Source organism: Cajanus cajan, chromosome 6, assembly GCF_000230855.2.
Source record: "Cajanus cajan strain Asha chromosome 6, NIPB_CcT2T_4, whole genome shotgun sequence".
Lineage (NCBI taxonomy): Eukaryota > Viridiplantae > Streptophyta > Magnoliopsida > Fabales > Fabaceae > Cajanus > Cajanus cajan.
The window spans coordinates 20,161,907-20,169,655 of NC_138522.1; the positions used below are offsets into that span (position 1 = coordinate 20,161,907).

The 7,749-nt window shown below is 40.9% G+C and overlaps 1 pseudogene; it reads right to left on the minus strand.

Moving 5' to 3' along the window:
- Nucleotides 1–547: 547 nt before the first annotated feature.
- LOC145958599 (uncharacterized) lies at nt 548–3,133 on the minus strand (annotated as a pseudogene).
- Nucleotides 3,134–7,749: the final 4,616 nt, after the last annotated feature.

The following is a 7,749-nucleotide window of genomic DNA, read 5'->3' on the forward strand; positions in this document are numbered from 1 at the left end:
AGGTGAATGTGGTCTTTTCCTGATCCTCAAGAGCAATATGAATCTGAAAATAACCAGAGAAACCATCAAGAAAATAGTAATGACATTTACCTGCCAGACGCTCAAGCATCTGATCAATGAAGGGTAGAGGAAAATGATCCTTCCTTGTTGCTTGGTTGAGCCTCCGGTAATCAATACAGACTCTCCAACTGTTTTGAACTCTAGTGGGTATGCGCTCATCCCTCTCATTCTTAACAACAGTGAGGCCTGTCTTCTTGGGGACCACCTGGACTGGACTCACCCACTGACTATCTAAAATAGGATAGATGATCCCAGCCTGTAGAAGCTTGGCCACCTCTTTCTTTTCAACATCCAAAATCACCAGGTTAAGTCTCCTCTGAGACTGTCTCACTGGTTTAGCTCCATCCTCCAATAGTATCCTATGCATGCATGTGGATGGGCTAATGCCAAGAATGTCTGCCAGGGTCCAACCAGTTGCCTTCTTATGCTTCCAGAGCACATGCAACAACCTATCCTCTTGATCAGCATCAAGGGAGGTGGATATGATCACAGGAAATCTCTCATCATCCTCCAAGTAAGCATACTTGAGGTTCTCTAGAAGAGGCTTCAACTCTGGTGTGGGTGCTGGCTGAACATCAGAAGGAACCAAAGAAGGGAGAAAGGGTTCCGCAGCCTGTACCTCAACCCGCAAGTCAGATTATTTTGTACTTCCTGCAACATGGTTAATGCATTCTGACTCTATAAAATCAAGAACAAGAGGTACAACACCCAAAGTATCAAATTCAGATGCATCATCACAATCAAGATCACTTCCAAATTCAAATTCAGATTTAATGCATGAAAGACAGTTATACAATTCAGATAAAAATGAATGTTTCTTAACATGAAAAGAATCAAAATCATGAATGTGCTCATCAACTAGATCATCAATCAATTTAGCACGAAAGACAGAATGAGCTTCAGAAGGAAATTTCATGGCATCCAAAATATTAAAATGAACAACAATATCACCAAATTCCATAGACAAGGTTCTAGCATAAACATCAATCTTGGTCCGGGCTATTTTCAAAAATGGTCTACCCAAAATGATTGGGGCGGAACCATGGAAGAATCCCTCCTCCATATCAAGAACGTAAAAATCTACAGGGAAAATAAGTTCACCAACCCGAACCAAGACATCTTCTACAAAATCTGTAGGGTGGGCAACACTCCTATTGGCCAACTGAATGACCACACCCGTAGGTTGTAAAGGTCCAAGAGACAGAGATTTAAAGATAGATAGAGGCATGACATTAATTGAAGCTCCTAAATTAAGCCTGGCATTTTCAAATTTACTGTTACCAATAATGCAAGGTATACAGAATGTACCTGGGTCCTTACATTTTTCAGGAATGTGTGGAACGGATTTACCTATGAGTGCTAAGACATTTCTGCCCATGTTGATTCGCTCATTACCCTTTACCTTCCTCTTATGGGTGCACAACTCCTTCAGAAACTTAGCATATCTAGGAATTTTCTTGATGACATCTACTAGAGGTATGTTCACCTCCACCTTCCTGAAGGTCTCCAATATCTCCTTATCCACCTCTTCCATCTTTTTGCTTGGAATTTATTTTGGTGGAAATGGAAGAGGGATAGAAGGCTGCAAGTCGCCACTGTGTGCACTAGAAGAAGGTCCACCTGTATGAAATTTTCTGCCACTACCTGTAGGGCCGGCCTCTTTCTCAAGTGTAAGCTCAAGTGCAGGTATAGGTACTGTTGTTGGTGCTGGTGTTGGGTTGTCAATTTGTTTTCCATACCTCAAGGTGATGACACTCACATTCTTTGGATTTTGCACAGTCTGTGAAGGTAACTTATCTGAATTTTGAGAATGTGCTTGATTGAGTTGAGTGGCCATCTGCCCCATTTGATTTGCCAAACTCTAAATAGAGGCTCTAGTCTCTTGCTGAAATTGCATGTTCTGAATGGTCATCTGCCTCACCAACTCCCCCATTGAAGGCTTAGAAGTATAAGGTTGAGCTGGTGAAGGTGCAGGAACATCACGTTGTCTCTGCTACTGGACAGGGGGAGGCACATATCTGCTGGGACCAACATTATTTTGGAAAGGAAGGGAGGGTTGTTGTTGTTGTTGCTGGTTGGACCATCTGAGATTAGGATGATTTCTCCAACCTGGATTGTACCTATTACTGGAGAGGTCATAACTCTGCTGTTATTGTTGCTAGATAGGAGGCCTGTTGTAAATATTTGCAGCATATGCCTCTAGATGCTCATTTACTCCAGACTACTGCAGAGAAGGACAAATATTTGTATAATGATCATTTGAAGAATAAATGTCGTAGACCCTTGCTATAGATGTATATTTTTTATTTGCAGCAAGTTGAGTCACCAGGTTGACCAATGCATCAAGTTTACTCCAACTTTTTATCTGCATCAGTGGCCACATCATAAACTCCTCTGATGACAATTGCATTGTCATTTCTGGTACTAAATTGTTGAGAGTTGAAGGCCATCTTTTCTATCAAGTGCCTGGCTTCAACTGGGGTCATGTCACCAAGTGCTCCACCACTTGCAGCATCTATCATACTCTTCTCCATGTTATTTAGCCCCTCATAGAAATATTGCAGCAATAATTGCTTAGAAATCTGGTGGTGAAGACAACTTGCACACAATTTCTTGAATCTCTCTGAGTACTCTTACAAACTTTCCCACCAAGTTGCTTGATCCCTGATATATCTTTTCTGATTGCAGTGGTCCTTGAGGCAGGAAAGAATTTCTCCAAAAACATTTTTTTCAGATCATCCCAGCTAGTGATGGGCCTGGGAGCAAAATAATACAGCCAATCTTTAGCAACTCCCTCCAATGAGTGTGTAAATGCCTTCAAGTAAATGTGGTCCTCTTGAACATCAGGAGGCTTCATGGTAGAACAAACAATATGGAACTCCTTCAGATGTTTATGTGGATCCTCACCTGCATGACCATGAAACTTGGGCAACAAATGGATTCGTCCAGTTTCAAGCACAAAAGGAACATCCTCTTCAGGATATTGAATGCACAAACTCTCATATGTGAAATCAGGTGCATCCATCTCCCTAAGAGTCCTCTCACGAGGTCCATTATAAGGTTGTTCACCCATGTTTTCTGTTTGAACTAAATCAAACTCAGATGCAACACTTACACTATGACTCACTATGACTATTACTATCTAAAGATGGAATGATATGCTCTCTAATTAGTCTATGGAATGTCCTATCAATCTCAGGATCAAATGGATGCAAAAAACCTGGGTTGCTCCTAGTCATGCACTACATGCAACACATGCATCAGGACACGTGAACAGTAGGGGTAAAATGGGAATTTCCATGACAACTCAGAAAACATCAAAACTAATACACAAATATCATCCTAAAATCATTAGAAACTACCACAAAAAATTTGAGAGCAAAATTCAAAGCCTAACTATATGAACCACCTATGAAAAGTTTGGAAAAATAGGGAAATAAAACTTCAAAATTAGAAAACAAAATAGTAAACGGCCTTTTTTTGAAAATCTAGCTGGGGCCAGATAGCATAGCAATTTGGGTTAGATAGATCTCATTTTTCTACACAATTTGAAGAAAAAAAAGTTTGCCCAATTCTGATAACCAGAGCAAAAGTTATGGCCGTTTGAAGTTTTGGAAAAATATAGCTTCACGAATTTTCGTAACTTCAAATCTGGACCACCTTTTGGGCCTCTGGTTTTTTTACACAAAATATAAGTTGAAAGAAGTTACCACACAAAATTTGAGGCAAAAATAACAAGTCTAGCTATCAAAACCAAAAATCACAATTCATTGGAAAATTCTGGCACTATTCAACACTATTCACCGCCACATGAAATGCAACAATTTCACACCTCTTCCCACAATTTTGGCACCCGAACAAAGGAGTAGTAGGGAGAGAAAATAGAGCATGCCTAATTGAAACAAAGTATACACAGATTGCAAACAGAGTATGCATAAATGAGCTACAGAATACAGCAAAACCAAAATTGACTATACTGTTCCATTGGATTACTGTTCCATTGGTTCTCTTAGTTGCATGAAATTAAATAGCACGAATTTTTCAATTAATATACTTGCCACACTTGCAGAGACTAATAACAAACACAAATACACAACATAACATGTAATGAGACACAAAAACGCAAGCACCAAACTGATACACAAAATTCATACAAAACTGAAGCAAAAACTGATACACTAAAACTGATATACTGATACACTAAAACACTACACCAAAAACACAACAGAACACAAAACCTTTGACAAGAACCGATGGTCCCTGGCAACGGCGCCAAATTTGATCGAAGCCGTATCCGGTCAAATAAAACAATTAAATGCAGTACTAGGAAGTTGTCCTAGGTCGTCTCCCAAGGACCATTTGTCTCTATCAAAGGCTTAAACACGAAGTGGGGGGTGTTTTGGTTTAGTTTTTCATCTTAAAACTGTCGCAACCCAAAATTTTCGATCTTGCGACCTATGGTTTAGACATCCTTTTAAAAGTCTCATTAATTAAGGAATGCCCGGACACTAGACTAATCCTTAATCAATGGTTTTGAAAATAGGTTCATGAAGTCACCACCAATATTTTACTCAAAACATTGGAAAAAAAAAGGTTTTTAAAGATCCAATAATGACCTTGATAACCAGAATTGGGTTCGGGGGTCGGTTACGTGTAGGGAAGGTATTAAGCACCCCTACAACGCCCTCAATCGGTACCCTATGATGAAGTTAATATGATAAAAATTAATAAATTAAATATTGAATCCCCTTTATTAATATTTATTTACATATTTAAAATATAAATTAAACGATTAACCCTAAAATATCTACATTATGAAGTTTGTTATAACAAAAAAAAGAGATAAAGATGAATAATAAAAGAGAGAGAAAAAGATTGACTGAAATACCTCTTGAACGAGCTTTATTGAATCTTCAAATATGGAGAAGGTGCTTTGTGGCGACCTTTCACACTACAATATGCCTCACAGATCTCAAGAAATACAATAGGAGGGAGAGAGAAGATAGAGATGCGACACAAATCTCAAGAAATACAATAGAAGGGAGAGAGATAGAGAATTTTCGTGCTCGAAGGAGTCTTATTCGAAATTTCTCTGGCCGCCCGGAGAACTGTTCCCAAGGCTTCAATTTATAGGGATCAGCAGTGGGCCAGAATGGCCTGTTTCGGTTTCAAAAAGGCCCATTCTAGCCCAATTATTATGTGTAAATTTCGTACCCTGGAACGGCCCGTTCTGATATTTTAGGCCCGTTCTAGCCCAGAGTAGAAAATAACACGAATTTCACCTTTCCAGAACGGCCCGTTCCAAATTTGCCTTGTTTGGAACGGCCCGTTCTGGTATTGGAACGGCCCGTTCCACACAAGCCTCTTTAGGTGTTTTAGTTATATTGGAACGGCCCGTTCTGATATTGGAACGGCCCTTTCTGACTTTGGAACGGGTTGTTCCGATTTTGGAACAGCCCGTTCCGGACTACTAAAACAACCCTATTTGGCCTTTAGGCCTTCTGATGTCCTGTTTTGTCATTTTCCCGCTTCGAAAGCTCTTTTCCTTCATAATGGAGGTCCATTTCTTTGTTTGTTGCCCCCCGGACGAAATTGGGTGTCTACAGTTGCCCCTCTTTACTTGTCCTTTGGAGTAGCTCTGTGTTGCTTTTCCAAAGCAAGTAAAGATGTAGACATTTCGTCCGGGTCTCCTCCTCGTCTCTTTGGTATTGGCGCTTCTACGTTCCTTCTATTGGATAGGTGTATTTGCTCGTGTCCTCGCATTTTAGAGCAGTTGAGTGTTGGTTGCATACTCTATTAGGTAACAAGGTTGACAAACTGTACACCTGATCTTCGATCTTCAAGTAGATGCCCCATTGTTTCTCTTGTGATAGTGCATTCTTTTATTTGTAGCTTGTTGAAGAGGGAGTATTTTCGTAGCTCAGCTTCCATCACGGCTTTGTCGTATACCGGATTGGGAGATGACTACAGTCTCTCCAGACCTTTCCCTCACGGCTTTGTCGTATACCAGATTGGGATGCGAGTACAGTCTCTCCAAACCTTTCCCTCACGGCTTTGTCGTATACCGGATTGGGAGGTGAGTACAGTCTCTCCAGACCTTTCCTTCACGGCTTTGTCGTATACCGGATTGGGATGCAAGTACAGTCTCTCCAGACCTTTCCCTCACGGCTTTGTCGTATACCGAATTGGGATGCGAGTATAGTCTCTCCAGACCTTTCCCTCACGGCTTTGTCGTATATCGGATTGGGATGCGAGTACAGTCTCTCCAGACCTTTCCCTCACGGCTTTTTTGTATACCGGGTTGGCATGCGAGTACAGTCTCTCCAGACCTTTCCCTCACGGCTTTGTCATATACCGGATTGGGATGCGAGTACAGTCTCTCCAGACCTTTCCCTCACGGCTTTGTCGTATACCGGGTTGGGATGCGAGTACAGTCTCTCCATACCTTTCCCTCACGGCTTTGTCGTATACCGGATTGGGATGCAAGTCTCTCCAGACCTTTCCCTCACAGCTTTGTCGTATACCGGATTGGGATGCAAGTACAGTCTCTCCAGACCTTTGTTGTATTTTGAGGAAACTGTCGGTGCCCTCATTGGTTTGCTTGAACTTTGGTAGATATTGCCCCAAGGATGTTGGGCAGGAGGTATGTCGTGAAGCCTCTAATTTGGGCTACTTTTGTCTTTTGTTCAGATGTTGTCAATTGGAATGTGTTTCCCTTTCTTGGCTTTTCTTGTTGGTGTTGTGGGATGAAAGACTGCCCCTAGGTGGATGGGCAGGAGATGTTTGATGTGCCCCTGTGTTGGTGGGCAGAGAAGTGGATGGCTAGCAGGGATTCCAGTGTTGCCCCTGCCACATGAGTATTGTGATGCCCCTCCAGGCGCTTGTTGCGGAGTCCTTTTGATTCATGGATGATTAATTGTTGATTGTTGATGGATGGTTGTGGATGCCCCATGGTAAGTATGGATGCATGGATGCACATGAAAATGCAAGACAAGAATGGATTGGATTTGTTTATTATATTTATTATTTATTTTTTTATTTATAAAATGAAGTTATACCCTTTTGTACACGCTTGTGCCCTATGCATGCTATGCAATGATGCCTCTATGCTAATGCTTAAATGCAGATTGATTTTACTTTCAAGAAATTAATCTATGCGCATTGATCAATGACATGGATTGTTAGCCTTTTAGCCGTGTCGGATTTAGCGCTGCTTTTTTGAACCTGAGGTTTGTGTAGTTCGGCCTTCTCGCTTGTACCGAATATGATATATTAGCCCTTAGATTAGGTGTACCTAGACTCTGTTCTAGGACACCTCCATCTTTTCCTTGTGAGTATTCACTGTGCATATTCCGTGTATCTTTCAAATTTATCTTAATGCCATGTAGGTCAAGAGGAATGGGATATATACATATATTTTTTGTAAAAGTTTTGTTAGAAAGGATTTTTTTCAAAAATGGTTTATAGAAGAATGGCTGGCCGAGGTAGGCTAGTGGTTTAGGCTGATGAACAAGCACATTCAAAGTGAGGAAATCATTTTCTGCGTTTAGCTTATTATTTCCTTCAAAGTTAAGCGATGACTTGGGATTGCATATTGATTAAATGATCTTCTAGAGCCGCCTTTTGGTTTTCAGCTCGGGATGCTGCTTTGTCCTAACTTTTGCCTAGGTTACTTGAGATGTGTTCCCT